The following is a 21,456-nucleotide window of genomic DNA, read 5'->3' as shown; positions in this document are numbered from 1 at the left end:
AAAAACAGCTTTAAAGATGATCAATAAAATAAAGACATTTTATCTAAATTATGCAGGTCAGATATTAGGTTTTTTAAATGCCTTAAGGTCATAAACTGCTTTGACTTTTGAAAATTGTTCAATTTATTTTGGAGACCTTAAATTTTTTTTTTTTTTTGAGATGGAGTCTGGCTCTGTCACCCAGGCTGGAGTGCAGTGGCACAATCTCCGCTCACTGCAAGCTCCACCTCCCGGGTTCACGCCATTCTCCTGCCTCAGCCTCCCGAGTAGCTGGGATTACAGGTGCCCGCCACCTCGCCCAGTTAATTTTTTGTATTTTTAGTAGAGACAGAGTTTCACCACGTTAGCCAGGACGGTCTTGATCTTCTGACCTCGTGATCCACCCAGCTTGGCCTCCCAAAGTGCTGGGATTACAGGCGTGAGCCACCGTGCCCAGCCCAAAAGGGGGAATTTTTTAAATCAAAATTATAGGAGGCCATTATTTTGCACTGAGCTCTTGCGCTAGGCCCTGACAAACCAAACCAAACTAAAATGGAGTCACTCGTGCTAAATGTGGCATAATCAAACTAAGGCTTTAAGGAAACAGATCCTACAAGAGATCAGGTTTTGTTTTTCTCCTGTAAACAGGATGTTCCAGCATAGGGAGGTACCTTCTACTCAGTCTGTATTCTCTCCTTGAAAAACCCACTGCTCTACTGTTTCCCAGTGGGTTTCAAAACCACATAAATACATTTACATTAGTGATAGTAGTATCAATGACTGAGGTTTTGGTCAATCTCTCAAAATTGAGAAAATGACCAAAAGGGGGGAATTGTTAAAGCAAACTGAATGTGGCCTCAGAAGGACTGACTCTGTACTTCTGTGTTTGAGTCTTTGTGGATGAACTGTAACCTACCTTAATAGACAAAATTGAAAACTTAACCTAGTAGTATGTGCCTGTAACAATAGCTGAGTGTTGGCCAATCCCAGCAGCCATAATTTAACCACTCATTGACTGCCGAATGTTCAAACTCCATTCAAATAAGGCAAATGCTGAACTATAACCAATCTCACTGTTTCTGGACCTCACTTCTGATTCCTGTACGTCACTTTACCTTTTTTGTCTATAAATTTGTTCTGACCATGAGGCACCCCGGAGTCTCTGTGAATCTGCTGTGATTCTGGGTGCTGCCCAATTCGCAAATCGTTCATTGCTCAATTAAACTCTTTTAAATTTAATTCCGCTGAAGTTTTCCTTTTAACATAGTTTAAACCTTTTTTCAGTGCATATGCATGTATGAATAAGTGTGTGTGTGTGTGTGTGTGTGTGTGTGTGTGTGTTAGATAGACGGAGAGAGACATTTGTATTTGTAGTTAGATACATTATTTATAAAATTTAATAAAGAAGAAAACCAGAACTGGTCATTACTCTTTATTATCTGTACCTTCTCATCCCAGGATTTGTTAAGGGCACAGAGACTGCATTGTTAAGTAGGATCTGATTCACAGCCTACCATTTTAGTTTTCCCTGGATCCCAGAGATCAAGGCACCAGCTCATACCTGCTACTGGACCTGAATCTTCCCGAGTGAGTTTAGAAAACTCTAGACCCTTGAGACGTTCTGAGAAAGAAGAGTTCCTTGTCAAATAAATTAGAGAAATGCTGCATATGCCCTGCCAGTCTTTGAGAATCACAGATACCAATTGGTATATTCAAGGCTCTGATATGTCCTGTGGTAAAGAATCTTATTTCACTTTAACACAGTATTTTCCAAATTTAAGTGAAGTCTTCCTTTAATTTTACTTTGAAAAATAATACACAGTAAAATTAGCTTTTTTTGGTGTATAGTTCCGTAAAATTGCACACATACATAGATTCATGTAATGACCACCACAGTCAAGATACAGAATAGTTTCATTCCACCCCAAAACTCCTTGTGCCATCCCTTTATAGTCAGCACCCCCCTCTGTCCACCTCTGGCAACTATGAATGTGTTCTCTATCACAATAGTTTTCTTTTTTTCCAGGAATGTCATATTTTGGGCATATAGATGGAATCATATGCTATGTAGCCTTTGTAACTATCTTTTTTCACTCAGGGAATGCCTCCGGGACATACCTGTGTTGTATGTATGAATAGTTAGGCCTTTTTTGTTGCTGAGTCATATTCCATGGTGTGAATATACCAAAATTTACTTATCCTGTTGAAGGATATTTCTAGGCTTTGGTGAGTATGAATAGAGCTGCTAGAAACATTCATGTACAGGTGTTTGTGTGAACTTAAATTTTCACTTCTCTGAGGAATGGGATTGTTGGGCCATATGGTAAGTGTATGTAAACAAACTATTTTTTACTTGTTTTAATCTATTAAGATGGTGGTTCCCAACTTTTATGGTACCAGGGACTGGTTTTGTGGAAGACAATTTTTCCATGGATGGTGGGGGGTGGCGGGGAGATGGTCTCAGGATGAAGCTGTTCCACCCTAGATCATCAGGCATTAGGTTCTCGTAAGGAGCACGCAACCTGCATCCCTTTCATGTGCAGTTCACAATAGGGTTCACAGTCCTGTGATAATCTAATGCCACGCCTGTCCAATAGGAGGTGGAGCTCAGGTGGTAATGCTCCCTTACCCACCACTCTTCTCCTGCTCTGCAGCCCTGTTGCTAATAGGCCACGGGGACTGGTACCAGTTCGCCATCCAGGGTTGGGGACCCCTGTATTAAGATCCCATATCACCAGGATTTCATAGAACATACTATTAACATCCTACAGACCTAGTCTTTCATGGAACCCACTTTGGGAAGGCCTTGTGTGCTGCCACTTAACGCACTTGAAAAGTCCAAATTCACCTCAAATCCATCTCATGTACCCAAAGCTTGCTGAGGTTCGGCCACGACTTCCACCACACTCCCCTTTGTTGAGTGCCTAATGCCAGACATTGGTATCATTATCTCATTTAATTGAACTCACACCACAATCTGTGATTTTACAGCAGAGGAAACTGAGGCCTAGAGAGGCTAAGTGAGTAGCCTAAGTTTCCACAGCTGGTAAGTAGCTAAGATTTGAACCCTGGTATCTTATCTCCAAGATCAGTGCTTCCTCTCCTACCCTATTTACCTGCCTTTTTCTCCCTCTCCTTCTTTAAATATTTATTATTATTTTATTTTTTTTTTAAGTTTTATTTCAGGTTCAGGAGTATGTGTGCAGGTTTGTTACATAGATGAGCTTGTGTTACAGAGGTTTGTTGTGCAGATTATTTTGTCACCTAGGTACTAAGCCTAGTACCCAATAGTTCTTTTTTCTGATCTTCTCCCTCCTCCCACCCTCCCCCCTCTGATAGGCCCCAGTGGGTGTTGTTCCCCTCTATGTGTCCATGTGTTCTTCTCATTTAGCTCCCACTTATAAGTAAGAATGTGCGGTATTGGGTTTTCTGTTCTTGTGTTAGTTTGCTGAGGAAAATGGCCGCCAGCTCCATCCATGTTCCTGCAAGACATGATCTCATTCTTTTTCATGGCTGCATAGTATCTTTGAACATTTTTATCTGGGTTTGTGGTTGGTTGTAGACCAGCGCCAACAAATGACAAACCCAATTACTGTCACTTCCCACTTCTATGCTCATGGCAGACATCATTAACTGAATTTCATCTTCTCTTTTTCACTCAGCCCTGATGCAACCTTCTCCAGACAACTATTGGTTGGTCAGAGTTAGCACTTGAGCTAATTACCATTTGCTGTTTTGTCCTTGTATTAGTTATCTATTGCTATATAACAAACCACCTCAAAACACAGTGTCTTAAAAATAGTAAAACTCAGGCCGGGCGCTGTGGCTCACGCCTGTAATCCCAGCACTTTGGGAGGCCGAGACGGGTGGATCACAAGGTCAGGAGATCGAGACCATCCTGGCCAACATGGTGAAACCCCATCTCTACTAATAATACAAAAAATTAGCCGGGCATGGTGGCAGACACCTGTAGTCCCCGCTGCTCGGAAGGCTGAGGCAGGAGAATGGCATAAACCGGGAGGTGGAGGTTGTAGTGAGCTGAGATCATGCCACTGCACTTCAGCCTGGGCAAAAGAGCGAGACTCTGTCTCAAAAAAAAAAAAAAAAAAAAAAAAAAACTCACTTATGATCACTCATGATTTCTATGGGTCAAGAATTCAGACAGCCGAGCAGAATGACCATCCCTGTTTCACCATGCCTGGGGTCATGTTCACTAGAAGACTTGAAGACTGGGGCTGAAGTCCTCTGAAGGCTTGTCCACTCTCTTGTCTAGTGGCTGATTCTGACTGTTGGCTGAGGGCTAGCGGGGGCTGTTGTCTGAACACCCACGTGTGTTTTCTCCATGTGACTTGGACTTCCTTGTCATATGACACCTTGGTTCTAAAAGCTAGCATCTCAAGAGAGTGAGAGGCAAGTGGAAGTGACAAAGCATTACTTCCACCACATTGTATTTTTTAGAAGTAAGTCACTAAGTCTGGCTCATTTTCAAAGGGCAGTAATTAAATTCTACTTTAAAAAATGTATATATTACGTATGCTCTATATATGTATACACACACACTATATATATATAATGTGAACATATTTTCATTATTCAGAGTAAATTTTTATGTATAGTGCATTAGCAAGGTCTCTTTCAGAAAGTGACAGATACTCAAAAAGGGAATTTATTGGTTCACTTAATTGGGAAGTTCAAGGTTATCAATTTGTCATGACTGGATCCAGGGCCTCAAGGAGTGTTCTTAGGATACAGTCTCTCGCTCTTGGTCTCTGTATTAGTCTATTCTTGCACTGCTATAAAGAAATACCTGAGACTGTGTAATTTGTAAAGAAAAGAGGTTTAATTGGCTCTTGGTTCTGCAGGCTGTACAGGAAGCATAGCAGCTTCTGCTTCTGAGGAGACTTCAGGAAGCTTCCAATCATGGTGGAAGGCAAAGGGGGAGCGAGTCATCTCACATGGCAGGAGCAGGAGCAAGAGAGAGAGAGGTGGGGGAGGTGCTGCACACTTTTAAACAGCCACATCTCACAATAACTCACTCCCTATCACAAGAACAGTACCAAGGGGATGGTGTTACACCATTCATGAGAAATCCACCTCCATGATCCAAACACCTCCCACTAGGCCCCACCTCCAACATTGGGTACTGCAGTTTGACATGAGATTTGGTGGGGAACACAGATCCAAACCATATCAGTTTTCCTCTATATTTTATCCCTACTTCCTTCTCTGTTGGCTTTATTCTTGGGAAAGCTCTACCTGGGAGATGGTCCGGATGGACATGCCAGCTCCAAGTTTACCTTCTACCAGGTTAGCAAGCCCAGAGGACCACGTCTTCTCTTTTTCCATAGCTCCAGGAAAGCACCAAGATTGGCCTGATTAGCCTGTATGGGGTCACACACTCACCCCTGAGCCAATCCCTGTGACAGGGAATCCAGACCTGGCCAGTTGGCATGAACTAGGTTGGGGGAATTTGTTCCTCAAAAGGATGAAACCGGCTTTGTTCTCAGAAGAAGGCTGCTAGACAAAAACAAAAGATGTCCCCTGTGCACAGTGACACGGTTTTGACTCGGGGCTTTCTCTGCTCCCTGCTCCCCTGAGCCTGTCCTCGCTTCGCACTCCTCGCTCTCACAGTCATGTTCCCACTCAACCGCAGACGCTCTGAGTCTCTCCCCCAGGAGGACAACTAAAGGGCACACACACCCTTTCTAGTATAGGGTCTAGCTCTTGACTGCCGATACTTTGATTTACTTCCATAACTCCCTGGATTCCTGACTCGAGTCTGGTGAGAATTTGAGGGATTCAGATTGCTTTGGTTTTGGAGTTAATTTTCTGCACTCCTTACCTGCCTCTCATAGTCAGGAAATGATTACTCCTCGACCTGTGACCTTGACTTCTTAGTCCCTGGTGTTTACATACCTGTTAACTTTTATTTTCCTTGAATCCTGTCTCTTGGTTTTTTTCCTCTGCCTGTTACCACCCATTCTAGCCCTTGCTGTCGTCTGCTGTACAGTTGTCAGTTGAGGACTGATTTCTATGCCTTGTGTCCACATCTTGACTTAATAGTATCTCTTGGCCCAAATGATTTCCTAACACACATCCCCTGATCAGTATTCTGGGTCATACCTTCTGCACTGACAGGCTTCCCTCTGTCCCTTTCTCTTTTGGAGGACAAGCTGAGGTACAAAGGAATGAGCCTTGAATTCAGAACCAGCATTTCTGGGTTTGGCATTATGTGACTTTAGGCAAGGCTTTTTAATCTCTCTGAGCCCGTTTTCTTATTTGTAAAATGGAGTGAATGACATCTACTTCACAGGATTGCCTTGAAGATTAAACAGGAGAATGCAGGCATTGCAAGATAATAATTCTAAAATGCTAATATGTCTGTGTATGTATTTAAAATGAATGTATTTTGTCCCCTTCTAAGCATCTCCCTTTATTCAGTTTTGTCCCCTCAAGCAGGCAAGCCATTCTGTGCTTATTGACTCAGGGAAGAAAATGGCAAAGCAGAAAAAACAAAATAAGGATCTTCTGGCTTTGATTTTTTTTTTTCTTTCTTTTCTTTCTTTTTTTTCTTGAGATAGGGTCACAGTCTGTCACCCAGGCTGGAGTGCAGGTGTGTGATCACAGCTAACTGCAGCCTCCACCTCCCAGGCTCAGATCCTCCCATCTCAGCCTCCCAAGTAGCACATGCTGCTATGCCTGGCTATTTAAATTTTTATTATTTTTATTATTTATTTATTTATTTATTTATTTTTGTACAGATGGAGTCTTGCTATGTTACTGAGGCTTGTCTTAAACTCCTGGGCTCAAGTGATTCTCTGCCTCAGCCTCTCAAAGTGCTGGGATTATAGGTGTGAGCCATGGCACCTGGCCCTGGCTTGATTTTCAAAAGCTTTAAGCCCTCAGGGGACTATTGAGGGCACCTGCACATGGCCAAAATAAGTGAGGGTAAGGGGGTTGAAGAGAGTCTCCCTCAGATTAGCAAAGATTCCACTGCTCTGGGCAGAGAAAGGGGGCAGCAGGGGGAAGGAGGAAAGAGGGGGTGTGATGAAAGCAGAGGTACAGCCAGCCCCAGTGAGAGGGGCCGTGTGCCCTGCTTTCTGGGTGGAGCCCTGGGGAGCAGAAAGGACATGACTGAGTAGTAAGCCAGTAGATTCTGGGTTCCCATTGTGGCCCAGAAAGGGTGCTGGGCTGGAGATGAGGGACATATCGGTGGTGATGAGTGAGGACTGGTGCCTATAGGCCAGACAAGGTGATGAAATTGTCTAACAATTTCAACAGGCAGCTGCATGGATAGACAACAGCAAGGACCAGAATACACCCCTCTCCCTCCCATGATTCTCCATAAACACCCAGAACCTGGAGGCATTCCCTGAAAGTGGGAAGAAGATTTCAAATTAGCTGAGGTTACATATTTGCCACTCTGGTCAGATAGGGGCTAGAAATGAAATTGAAATATTGTATTTTGTGTACAACTATGCAGTAGATTGAGATCCATAACCAGCACCTGTAGAAAGCATGTAGCCTGTGTCCATAGGTGGGCACAACAATATGTTTACTGAGTCTGAATCCAGATGTTGTTGAGCCTTTGAATATGTCCAATGTCTTGCTTGATGTGTGAGGCCTGATAGAGTCACTTCCTGTATCAGTGGTTTTCAAGTGTGGTCCCTGGACCAGCAGCATCAGCATCAGAGGGAACTTGTTAGAAATGCACATTCTCAGGCCTTGTCCCGGAGTGACTGAATTGGAAAGTGTCTCTGGTCTTTCCGATGCATACTAGAGTGAGAACCTCCTTTCTGCATCACTTATGTTTTCTCTTCTTACACTCTCAGTTTCTCAGACTTATTCTCAGATTTCAATAGCCAACTTACTGACTGACATTTGACCAACTTTAGCTTTGGGCCAGCCACACATTTTAAGCTTTTACTATGAAGACAGGAGAGAGCTTCTGATCTTACCCAGAGATTTCGGCATAGCTATCCCAGTTTCATTGAGGAGCTAGTTTCTGGAAGGAAAACAGTGAGATGGGAAGAAGACGCTTTAGTAAATGAGAAGGAATTGCAGGCAAACATGATATTAAAAACCTTTACCAAATCTCCATGGAGCTGGTGAACTTCAGAGGGAATGATTTTGTAGCCAGGCCAGCTCCTAGGGAAATTTATGGCCGAAACATTTCCCTGTTTCTGGGTCAGGAAGTGATAGCACACAGATGGAATTTACAATGGGAGTGTGAATGGAGTCTACGTTAGCCGGTGGCCCCTCCAAGGCTGCAGAGCAAAGGCCCTTTTCACTGGCTCTATTCACATATAATGAGTGCTCCCCAGGCTCTCGGAAGAACACGGCTGCTGGCTGGCCCCTTTTTTCTTTTTCCTCGACTGCTTTCACTTTTCAGAGGGCTGCCCTGTTGCGGTCCACTTGGGATTGGTGTGAGCCTTGATTTGGCAGGAGAAAGGAAGAAGTACACGGTGGCCTACAAAATTGAATTGCTCTGCCTCCCTGGCCCCTTTCCTTGAATAATAGGCCTTTGTGCTTTGAAATGCAGGGAAGTCCCAGTTTCTCAGGCTTTTAAAAAACTCAGACCTTCCTCCAACCTCCTCTCCCGCCTTAAGATGCTTAGCAGGGAGTAGTTAAGGGGGCAGAACAATTATTAAATCAACTATTTCTTTAATGTTAGAAATTGCTTGGATAGTTGGTTTCTAAACAATATATGTGATGCATTCTTTCAGATGGACAAAAATATTGGCTCAACTTAAAAATCCAGCTTAAAAAGATTATATGAGAAATTGCTATATTAATTTTTTTTTTTTTTTTGAGATGGAGTCTCACTCTGTCACCAGGCTGGAGTGCAGTGGCGCGATCTCGGCTCACTGCAACCTCCGCCTCCTAGGTTCAAGCCATTCTCCTGCCTCAGCCTCTCGAGTAGCTGGGACTACAGGTGTGCGTGACCACGCCCGGCTAATTTTTTTGTATTTTTAGTAGCGACAGAGTTTCACCATGTTGGCCAGGATGGTCCCAATCTCCCGACCTTGTGATCTGCCCGCCTGGGCCTCCCAATGTGCTGGGATTACAGGCATGAGCCACCGCGCCCGGCCTATTAATTTTTTTTTTTAAACCAACAAGGCTGGGTGTGGTGGCTCACACCTGTAATCCCGGCACTTTGGGAGGCCAAGGCGGGTGGATCTCTTGAGGCCAGGAGTTCAAGACCGCCTGGACATGGTGAAACCTGGTCTCCACTGAAAATACAAAAATTAGCCAGGTGTGGTGCTGTGTGCCTGTCGTGAGCAACTCGGATGGCTGAGGCATAAGAACCTCTTGAACCCAAGAGGTGGAGGTTCTAATGAGCTGAGATCGCGCCACTGCACTCCAGCCTGGGTGACAGAGGGACACTCTGTCTCAAAAAATAAATAAATAAATACAATACAATATTAAAATATTCAACAAAACCAAGCAGTGTTTGACTGTAGCCTGTGACCCACTTTCATGAAGTATTTGACAGAGTAAAATTGCATTGCCAAAGAGGAATTCGGGCTTTGCGGTCTATTGAAATGGGTTTTTGATAATAAATATAGTTTAAGTAATTCACCTCTGTTTTCCCTTCCTTAATTTTATCCTGCGTTTTCTGTTCTTTTAAAGGTGTGTGTTAATTGCATTGCATTCTTTTTTTTAATCTCGAAAGCAAATTTTGTTGAAAAATCATTATCATTTAGGCGCTCCCATTTTCAATGGTTTAAGTGTATTTTGTACATCTTTAATTTTCGTTTCACCATAAAAGATATCATTTCACTACATGTATTTGAATTTTGTACAGTGTGGCAGAAGATGGAAAACATTCTTCCCTCAAGGACTGTTATTGAACTCTTTGGCTGAGTTACTCAAGGTCTTGCTATAGAACTATAAATTTCACATAAGAGGTTATTGTCTCCCATTCTCAGCTGCCATCACCCTTTCTTTCGTTTCAAGCCCAGATTTGTGTTTTCTCCTTGTCTCAGTCCACATGCTCTCTGTGAGGTTCCACTCACAGCTCCAGGACTGGAAGACATGACCCTCACCTGGCCAATCAAATGATCAAATCCTCTTCCCAGGATGGGGAAGGGAGGCCACAGTGATTGGTTTAAGGAGGGGGCTGTGGTCCAGCCATAGCCTGTGAAATGCAGTGGGACTTTTCTGGGATTGGTGGGAGAGAGGCAGGGGCCCTCTTTCCACCCAAGCTTCAATCTGGGAAAAGGTTGGGTGTGAGGTGCAGCAGCCCACTTGAAAGCCTTAAGCTGCTGGCAGAGGTTGGGAGCCTTGGAAGAGCCTGGGGCTGAATGAAGCCAACCCAGCTGAAGATAGACTGGAGAGGTGGAAACACAGTCCCGATGATGTCATTTGAACCCTGGTGTGAGGCCAGGCCTACCAGACCAGCCTGACCAGTATAGTTTTTTGAGCCAATAAATCTCCATAGTGCTTATGCCAATTTAGTTGGGTTTCCTGTTACTTTCAATTTAAGAGACTTTTTGATAACACTTGTCATGCCAAGGCTGGTCTGGAGTTCAAATGTGCTGGGAATTTGCCAAGATGAGGCTCCAGGCACTGAGAATGAAGCTGAAGTCTGGTTATCAGAACCCGGGCTCCAGTGCCAGGTCCCCTCTCTGGCCTCTGCCCAGAGAAGGAGTGCCCCGATGCTGGTTTCTGTAGAGGGGTGCTGAAGCTGCCTACAGCCTTGCTTTCCCGGGTCAAGTCTGTTCTGAGAACTGTGAGCAGGACTGGACTTGGAGGTGGGGAGTCACAGCCCTCCAGCATTGGGGAGAGGAGGGCAGGGTGGGGAGAGGAGGGCAGGCTGGACACATACTGTGAGGGGACTATAGCAAGACAAAAAACCCACCTGGTATTACATCTCTTTCATTGCAGGGACTTTTCCCCCCTCTCTTTCTCAGTGTGCCCATGAGAGCAGGGACTATGTCTACTTTGGGTCTCTGTCCCGAACATTCTTTTCTTTTTCTTCCCCTTCTCCTTCTCCTTCCCTCTTCTTCCTTCTTTCTTCTTTCTTCTTCCTCCTGTCTCCCATCTCCCATCTCCCTTCTCTCTTCTCTCTTCTTTTTTTTTTTTTGAGATGGAGTCTGCACTCTGTCGCCCAGGCTGGAGTGCAGTGGCCGGATCTCAGCTCACTGCAAGCTCCGCCTCCCGGATTCACGCCATTCTCCTGCCTCAGCCTCCTGAGTAGCTGGGACTACAGGCGCCCGCCACCTCGCCTGGCTAATTTTTTGTATTTTTTAGTAGAGACGGGGTTTCACTGTGTTAGCCAGGAGGGTCTCGATCTCCTGACCTCGTGATCTGCCCATCTCGGCCTCCCAAAGTGCTGGAATTACAGGCTTGAGCCACCGCGCCCGGCCCTCTCTTCTTTATTCTTTGAGACAGGGTCTCCCTGTGTTGCCCAGGCTGGTCTCAAACCCCATTGCTCAAGTGATACTCTCACTTTGGCTTCCCAAAATGTTGAAATTACAGACATGAGCCACCACACCTGCCCTGGAACATCTTCTCACCCTGTTGTGGTCTGCCTAACTTTCACAACTGGATTGGACATCTCTCCTCAGTATTCTCCTACATGCCTTTATGTAATGATCATCACATTTCTTGTCCAGTATTTTTATTCATTCATTCAATAACTCTTTATCAAGTGCTATTCCAGGCACTGGTGGTACAGCAGTGAACCAGACAGACAAAAGTCTCTGCCTTAAAGGAGTTATGTTCTAATAGGCACATGTATACAATAAACAAAATAAATTATAAGCTATTTTCTTTTTCTTTTTAGATGGAGTCTCACTCTGTCATTTAGCCTGGAGTGCAGTGGCATGATTTCGGCTCACTGCAACCTCCGCCTCCTGGGTTTGAGCGATTCTCCCACCTCAGCCTGCCAAGTAGCTGGTACTGCAGGCACATGCCACCACACCAGCTAATTTTTGTATTTTAGTAGACATGGAGTTTTGCCCTATTGGCCAGGCTGGTCTCGAACTCCTGGAGTTCCTCAGGTGATCTGTCCTCCTCAGCCTCCCAAAATGCTGGGATTACAGGCATGAGCCACCATGCTGGCCAATTATGAGCTATTTTCTTTTTTTCTTTTTTCTTTTTTTTTTTTAGACACAGAGTCTTGCTCTGTTTCCCAGGCTGGAGTGCAGTGGCGCAATCTCGGCTCACTGCAACCTCTGCCTCCCAGGTTCAAGCAATTCTCCTGCCTCCACCTCTTGAGTACCTGGGATTACAGGTGTGGCTTTTGTTTTTGTATTTTTAGTAGAGATGGAGTTTCACTATGTTGACCAGGCTGGTCTCGAACTCCTGACCTCAAGTGATCTGCCCGCCTCGGCCTCCCAAAGTGCTGGGATTACAGGTGTGGGCCACCACGCCCAGCCAACTATGAGCTACTTTCATAGTAGATAAGTGTAAAGGGGGAAAACAGAGGATAGGAACTGACAGGGAAGGTGCTTGTAATTTTTAATGGACTTGGAAGTGAAGACTTCATTGAGAAAGTGGCATTTAAGCAAGACTTGAAGAACCTGAGTGACGGTGCCACATGGGTATGTAGGGAGGGAGAAAGCTTTCCAGGTGAATGCAACAGCAAGTGCAAAGGCCCTTAGGTGGGGGCTTAGTGTTTGAGCAAGGACGCCGGTTTGGGAGGAGTGGAGTAAGCACTTGGGAGAGGAGTGTGGCTGGGGACTTGGGTAGACTGCAGATCACCCCCAGCCTTGTAGATGGGGAGCAATGGAGGCTTTTCAGGAGAGGAAGAACGTGACGTATGTTTTTCGTTTTATTTATTTATTTTTAGAGACAAAGTCTCACTCTGTCACCCAGGCTGTAGTGCAGTGGCACAAACATAGCTCACTGTAACCTTGAACTCCCAGGCTCAAGTGTTCCTCCTGCCTCAGTCTCCTGAATAGCTAGGACTGCATGTGGGTGCCACCACACCTGGCTAATTTTTTTTAATTTTAATTTTTTGAAGAGACAGGGTCTCGCTATGTTGCCCAGGCTAGTCTCCAACTTCTGGCCTCCAGCAGTCCTCCCACCTCAGCCTCCCAAAAGGCTGGGATTACAGGTATGAATCACTGTGCCCAGCCTTGTCTATTTTAAAAGAACCTTTGGCTACTCAGGTGAGGATGAACTGTTAAATAATCTCTCTCCCATGCTAATCAGTTCATTTCATAACAGCAGAGACTCTAACTGTGTTGTTCACGACTGCTTCCAGTGAGTGACCTACCCAATGTCTGGCTCTGTGAGTTTGTTGAATGAACAAAAGAAGGCCTGAGCGTGTGGCTAGACACAGAGATATTCGCTGTCATTGCATGACAGATGTCAAAAATTGAATCTCAGCCAGGTGTGGTGGCTCACACCTGTAATCCCAGCACTTTGGGTGGCCGAGGTGGGCAAATCACTTGAGGTTGGGAGTTCGAGACCAGCCTGGCCAACAAGGTGAAACTCTGTGTCTACTAAAAATACAAAAAAATTAGCCGGGCGTGGTAGCGGGTGCCTGTAGTCCCAGCTACCTGGGAGGCTGAGGTGGGAGAATCACTTGAATCCGGGAGGTGGAGGTTGCAGTGAGCCAAGATCGCACCATTGTACTCCAGCCTGGGTGACAGAGCAAGACTCTGTCTCAAAAAACAAACCAAAACCAACAAAAAAACCCCAAAGAACAAAAACAAAAATTGAATCTCAGCTAATTGTCAATTTTTCAGAGTAATGAAAGAAAGCTGTGGTCCCTGTGACCCATATGCACAGACGATTGTGCAGATTAGATATAAAAGTTATAACATTTGCTAAACTTTCAGTTACTAGTCCAGCTGAACTCTATGCATTGGCAAGTGGATGCATTAGCACACATGGAAATTATTTTAGAAATAGTAGAGTGTTACAGTTACTCTCTGTTCAATCCTATCAGCAGAGATTTGACACAGAAAATATTTCTGGTATTACAGTAGGGTAGGTTATGGCAATGCATGAGTGCTCCCTGACCCTACCCCCACATCCCCCAATCCCAGCATCATTAATTTTAGGAAACCCTTTATAGCAGGGGAAGACAACCTGTGGTCTGCAGGCCAAACGCAGCCTGTGGCCTGTTTTCGTACAGTCTGTAAGTTCTAAGAAGGGCTTTTACATATTTGAATAGTTGAGAAAAAGTCAAAGGAAGAATAACATTTTGTGACATGTGAAAATGATACAGAATTCAGATTTTAGTGTCCATAAATAGAGTTTTATTTGGGTACAGCCACACCCATTCATTGGATATATTGATGGCTGCTTTTGTACTACAACTGCAGAGCTGCGTGGTTGCGACAGACTTGATGGCTTGTAAAGCTCAAAATATTTACTAGCTGGCTCTTTGCAGAAAAAGTTGGCTGACCTCTATTTTACAGTAAATATTTTTATGCCAGAGTTTCCTTCCCAAGTCGTCCTGAATAGTTTGTATTTTATGAGTGTGCACTTTTTCCTGAAGTACATTACCTTGCACTTTACATGTATTGGAATTTATCAGCCTCTTTTCTGCATATTCCTACCTCTTCATGATTATCTAACTAGAGTTTATTACAATTAGCTGTTAACCATCTGGAAATTCACGTGTCCTTTGTAAACCTGGAAGTGTCACTGTATGTATCTTTTTTTTTTTTTTTTCCTGAGCTGGAGTCTTCTCTGTCACCCAGGCTGGAGTGCAGTGGTGATCATGGCTCCCTGCAGCCTCGATCTCCCATGTTCAAGCAATCCTCCCACTGTAGCCTTCTGAGTAGCTGGGACTACAGGTGTGTGCCCTCACATATGGCTAATTTTTTTTTTTTTTGGAAACAGAGTCTTGCTCTGTCGCCCAGGCTGGAGTGCAGTGGCGCAGTCTCGGCTCACTGCAAGCTCCACCTCCCGGGTTCACGCCATTCTCCTGCCTCAGCCTCCTGAGTAGCTGGGACTACAGGCACCCGCCACTGCGCCCAGCTAAGTTTTTTGTATTTTTAGTAGAGACGGGGTTTCACTGTGGTCTCGATCTCCTGACCTTGTGATCCGCCCGCCTTGGCCACCGCGCCTGGCTCATCTGGCTAATTTTTAAATTTCTGTAGAGATGGGGGGTCTCACTATGTTGCCCAGGCTGGTCTTGAACTCCTGGGCTCAAGCGATCCTCTTGCCTTGGCCTCCCAAAGTGTTGGGATTATAGCCCTGAGCCACTACACCTGGCTGACCTGTAGTTTTATCTTGATTCCTTTCAAATTTAGGTGAATGACATTGGTCCTAATTTCTTGGATTCTCTCTGAAAGCACAGGGTTGGAGGCTACTCTCTAAAGCAGTGTAATGTTAGGGAGGTGTCCTGGATGTGGCAGTCAAACTGAGCAGGAAGGGGTATTATTGTCAAGGTTATCTGAAGTGCATAGAGGAAAGGAGGAAAGAGGATAGTGGAGGTGACAGAGAAATAGGGATCAGAGGCTACCTCAGTATTTACTTTTGCTTAAGGAGACACTCCAAAAGTTAGTAGCTTAATACAACACTCTATTGCTCCTCTTAGTTCTGTCATTTGACTAGGCAATTCTGCTGGTCTCACCCAAGTTCCCTCATCGGTGCTCAGCCAGAATACTAGGAGGGCTGGGTCTCACCCCGCATGGTTTCTCATCATTCACTTGTCTTGCCTGGTCTTATACAGCAAGTGGGTCCCCGAAAGGAGCATCCCGAGGGGACAAGCCTGAATGTGGAAGCACTTATCTAGCCTCTGTTTGAACTTCACTTGCTAATGTTCCATTGGCCAAAGCAAAGTCATATGGCCAAGCCCAGAGTCAGTGTGGGAGAGAACCACATATGAGGATTTGAATACCAGGATGCAAGGTTCACTGGGAAACATCCAGAGAGGCTCAGGGATCCTGGTTTCTAAACCCATTGAAAGAGTGGGGCAAAGGTGTACATGATGGATGGGCTGTGGGGTTGGGATGGGGTGGAGGAGAGGCCAGGTCAAGAATGTTGACCACATTCCTGCAATCTAGTTGAATAGCTTCGTCCCTTGGTAGAGCCAAGGAATCACCGAGGAGACCATAATTCCCCATCATTTCCATCAGCCTCTGCTTCCTTTTATAGAAATACTTGGTGTCATCGCAGTCTTATTTAAGGTGCTGGGCAAACATGGTTTCAGCACAAGTCCCCAGGTTGAATCTCCAACTGGACTGCTGCTTTCTAGTTCCACCTATATTCACATTTTGGAATTACCACTGACCCTGTAAACAAGAGAAAATGAGATCTAGTTAATCACATGGGCCCTCAGTGATAATTGCTACCTTTGTTAAATGCTCATAAAACTATCTGGCAGACCCTCTTCTCTGCACTGTAGTTCTCCTTCTAGCTCTTTATTGTCCTTGGTCTTGGGAGTCATTTCAGTGCCCTTCTGATTATTTGGTTTTTCAAAGTGAAAACTTTACACATTGTTTTTCTTGGCTTTATAAATGTTATATGCTTGTTTTAAGACATCCAAACAACACAGACCAATATAAAGAAGAGTGTAAAAACCTCTTGAAAGTTCACCACCCAGAGGATACCACTATTGATGTGTTCATGAACATTCTTCAGTTGTCCCTCAGTGAACATATGTGCACACATGCAACAAATGGGATGGTGCTGTGGCCTGTTTTTTTGAGACAGAGTCTAGCTCTGTTGACCAAACTGGAGCTCAGTAGTATGATCTCAGCTCACTGTAACTTACTCCTCTCGGGTTCAAGTGATTCTCTTGCCTCAGCCTCCCAAGTAGCTGGGATTACAGGCATGCACCACCATGTCCAGCTAATTTTTGTATTTTTAGAGAGACGGGGTTTCACCATATTGGCCAGGCTGGTCTCGAACTCCTGACCTTAGGTGATCTGCCCCCTTTGGCCTCCCGAAGTGTTGGGATTACAGGCGTGAGCCACCATGCCCGGCCTGTGGCCTAACTATGAATGTGCAAATTTGTTCAATCCCACATTTGCGGATACGTGGGTTGTTTCTAACTTTTGCAATTCTGATTAAGTAATTTTTGATTCTCTGATTTTAAATATGCCCCTGAGGTTTTCCTGTTTTCTCTATCTGGAATCTATTCCTATTTTGCCAAAGATGCCATCTGTGTAGGCTTTCTTTTTTTTGTTTTTTGTTTTTTTTTTTTTTTTTTGGTCTCAGCAGCTTTCATCATGGACATACATTTTGTTTAGGACCTCTAACAGTACTCCTATTATAAATGGTTTTCAAGTAATGTGTGATAGACTTTTAAAAGCTTGTTTTAATCTTCTCTTTAAATAGAGTATGCATTTGGTTGACTAAACATTCACCTGTATAGCTGGGTGGTTAGGTTCCTGGGCTGCTCTCTCCCTCCCATTGTTCAGTCACATTGTGTGTAACCACGGTTACCAGGCTTGGTGTCATTACTTCCTTAAGGTGATTTCATGCCATCAGCATTTCCAGCCCCCAGGACTCCTGGCTGTTCACAGGCTAAACTCCTTCCAGAGGTTTGATGCCCTGGCAGTGCTGGAGTGGGGCAGTCAGTGACAGATCCTAACTGGGCCTGGGCACAGTGGCTCATGCCTGTAATCCCAGCACTTTAGGAAGCTGAGGTGGGTGGATCGCTTGAGGCCAGGAGTTCAAGACCAGCCTGGCCAACATGGTGAAACCCCATCTCTACTAATAACAACAACAAAAAATAAGCCGGGCATGATGGCGTGTGCTTCTAGTCCCAACTACTCGGGAGGCTGAGGCAGGAGGACTGCTTGAGCCTGAGAGGCTGAGGCTGCAGTGAACCATGATTGCACCACTGTACTTCAGCCTGGGTAACACAGCAAGACCCTATCTCAAAAAAAAAAAAAAAAAAAAAAAAAAAATCATACAAGTGTGTAAAGAGCCATGTATAATGATTACACATAAATATTTGAAAAACAAACATCTCACTTATGAACGTATTTGAAAAACAAACATCTCTCTTAAATCACTAAGTTAAAAAAATACTTTATAGAATGACATGTATGATAGGTTGTCATTTTTGTGACTTTGTTTTGTGGCAGCCAGGAGATTGTGCTGCTCAGGTCAGGTTTAAGAGAGGACCTCCTCTCAGAAATAACACCACACATCTACAACCAACTGATCTTTGACAAACCTAACAAAAACAAGAAATGGGGAAAGGATTTCCTATTTAATAAATGGTGCTGGGAAAACTGGCCAGCCACATGTAGAAAGCTGAAACTGGATCACTTCCGTACACCTTATGCAAAAATTAACTCAAGATGGATTAAAGACTTAAACGTTAGACCTAAAACCATAAAAACCCTAGAAGAAAACCTAGGCAATACCATTCAGGACATAGGCATGGGCAAAGACTTCATGACTAAAACACCAAAAGCAATGGCAACAAAAGCCAAAATAGACAAATGGGATCTAATTAAACTAAAGAGCTTCTGCACAGCAAAAGAAACTACCATCAGAGTGAACAGGCAACCTACAGAATGGGAGAAATTTTTTGCAATCTATCCATCTGACAAAGGGCTAATATCCAGAATCTACAACGAATTCAAACAAATTTACAAGAAAAAAAAAACGCATCAAAAAGTGGGCAAAGGATATGAACAGACACTTCTCAAAAAAAGACATTTATGCAGCCAACAGACACATGAAAAAATGCTCATCATCACTGGTCATCAGAGAAATGCAAATCAAAACCACAACGAGATACCATCTCACGCCAGTTAGAATGGCAATCATTAAAAAGTCAGGAAACAACAGATGCTGGAGAGGATGTGGAGAAGAAATAGAAACGTTTTTACATTGTTGGTGGGAGTGTAAATTAGTTCAACTATTGTGGAAGACAGTGTGGCAATTCCTCAAGGATCTAGAACTAGAAATACCATTTGACCCAGCCATCCTATTACTGGGTATATACCCAAAGGATTTTAAATCATGCCACTATAAAGACACATGCACATGTATGTTTATTGTGGCACTATTCACAATAGCAAAGACTTGGAACCAGCCCAAATGTCCATCAATGGTAGACTGGATTAAGAAAATGTGGCACATGGCCGGGCGCGGTGGCTCAAGCCTGTAATCCCAGCACTTTGGGAGGCCGAGACGGGCGGATCACGAGGTCAGGAGATCGAGACCATCCTGGCTAACACGGTGAAACCCCGTCTCTACTAAAAAATACAAAAAACTAGCCGGGCGAGGTGGCGGGCGCCTGTAGTCCCAGCTACTCGGGAGGCTGAGGCAGGAGAATGGTCTAAACCCGGGAGGCGGAGCTTGCAGTGAGCTGAGATCCGGCCACTGCACCCCAGCCTGGGCGACAGAGCAAGACTCTGTCTCAAAAAAAAAAAAAAAAAAAAAAAAAAAAAAAAAGAAAATGTGGCACATATACACCATGGAATACTCTGCAGCCATAAAAAAGGATAAGTTCATATCCTTTGCAGGGACATGCATGAAGCTGGAAACCATCATTCTCAGCAAACTATCACAAGGACAGAAATCCCAACACCGCATGTTCTCACTCATAGGTGGGAATTGAACAAGGAGAACACTTGGACACAGGGTGGGGAACATCACACACCAGAGCCTGTCGGGAGGGGGCTGGGAGACGGATAGTATTAGGAGAAATATCTAATGTAAATGACAAGTTGATGGGTGCAGCAAACCAACATGGCACATGCACTTATGTACAAAACCTACACATTGTGCACATGTACCCTAGAAATTAAAGTATAATAAAAAAAACAAAAAAACAAACAAACAGCAACATATCTAAAAAAAAAAAAAAAAGAGAGAGAGGACCTCCTGTGAGGGCTGTGGGTAGCTTCAGCCCCTCTCTGTTACACTGCAGTGTTCACGTGGAGGTCACACTCTTCTTGAGCTGCCCTCACCAGTGACTGAACACCAGGAAGACACTACAGTCCTGAAGCCTGAGGCTCTTCCTACCCAATCCTTCCTCCCTTTCTCTCTTCTTCAGTGTCAGACCTACAGCGGGGTCTGAGACTTTCTGGGCCTACTCCTATTCCCTCATTCCTTTATCCTTCTTAGATGTTTCTTCCAATTAGTCTCTTGTATGTCTAATTTTGTCTTAACGTCAGCTTCCTGAAAGGCCCAACCTGACATCTCTTTGTTCTCAGGACCCTGATATAATGGAGATGGAACAACCTCTGAAGGTTGTTGTGAGGATTAAATGAGGTATTGCTGAGAAAGGCTTAGTAGAAGGCCAGCACAGTGTAGGAGCTTTGTGATATTATTCCCCAGGTGAGTAGGTGGAGAATGGTATCTGTCAGATGTCAGTTTCATTAGCTGTTGCAACCCAGTGGACTGGCCCTGAATCCCTGCCCCCTGGGAGTTTCTTCAGGAATAAGGGACTAGAAATTGGAAATGGGAAGCACTGGGAAGATGCATCCCAGGTCCTCAGGGAGTGAGCATACAGCTTCTAGAAGAATCTCTTGGTTTGGGGGAGGTACTAGTGCGGAGCCCAAATTGGAGGCTTTGAGCTCTATCCCTCGCTGACAATAGCACTGGCCACTCGCTGTAGCTTGGAGGAAAGAGCCAAGGGGCAGCAGAACGTGGTGAACCTGGGCATCAGCGTCAAATCCCAGCTCTGCCATTTACTACCTACCCCAGGCTGCTATTAGATTTCAGATGCTAAAGATAGAATGCTGAGCACAGAGTGAATGTCTAAGACCTACTAGTTCAGCTTCCTCCCCGATACCATTTTCATTCTGTCATACTTATAACTACTCTGGGTTTGAGAATTATGGCCGGGGCCTGTGCTAAGGAGTCACAGTCTAATCTCTGGATTGCTGGGAATAAGAGGAAGGTCTGGGGAAAGAAAGGAGGGAGGGCAAGTGGACGTGAAGAAGAACAGAGCTTTCATTAGGCAAGTGTTTATGGGCAAACCCCATGTGCCAGACTGTCTGCTGGGTGTTGGGTTATGCAGGCAATTAGGACACAGGCGCTGTTCTTAAGGAGCTCAGATGCTGATGGGGAAGTTACTGTTGTGGACTAACAGGTTTGCAAGTCGTACATGGGGTCCCGTACCACAGACAGGCACAGAGCTCGGCAGCAGTGTGACCCTGGACAGAATTGTTTGTGAAACGTCTCCCCTTCAAGACCAAGTTATTATAGCTCTTGTGATTTTGTGTGGTGCCTAGATTTCCCCCTGTTGTATACTCAATTCATGAGTACTTACTCGAGTCTCACTCAAGGGCATGGAGACCCCAGACATCTTGTTCATGTGCACCCCAGGGCCCAGCACACGGTAGGCAGATGTGTTGACTGAGTGATCTTCAGTTTCCTTATTTTAAGATGAAGATAACATTGATCTTAACAGGCTGTTGTGTGAATTAAATGAAGTAATGTTTATCAAGTGTAAAATCGCCTTCTAAATGTTATTATTATAGACTTTTCAAATTGGTGCAGTCTCTTGTGGATTAAGTCAGTGACTTGAGCAGTCATTCTATACCTTTCTCATGGCTATTTTGAAGATTAAATAAATTAATATGAATAAAG

At 44.5% G+C, this 21,456-nt stretch overlaps 1 pseudogene; it reads right to left on the bottom strand.

The window, feature by feature from the left end:
- LOC126949001 (phosphoglycerate mutase 1-like) overlaps window positions 1-21,456 on the bottom strand; it is an 83,060-nt pseudogene that overhangs the window by 23,489 nt on the left and 38,115 nt on the right.

The sequence above is a fragment of the Macaca thibetana genome, chromosome 2, assembly GCF_024542745.1.
Source record: "Macaca thibetana thibetana isolate TM-01 chromosome 2, ASM2454274v1, whole genome shotgun sequence".
NCBI lineage: Eukaryota > Metazoa > Chordata > Mammalia > Primates > Cercopithecidae > Macaca > Macaca thibetana.
This window is presented reverse-complemented; position numbering and strand designations above follow the sequence as displayed.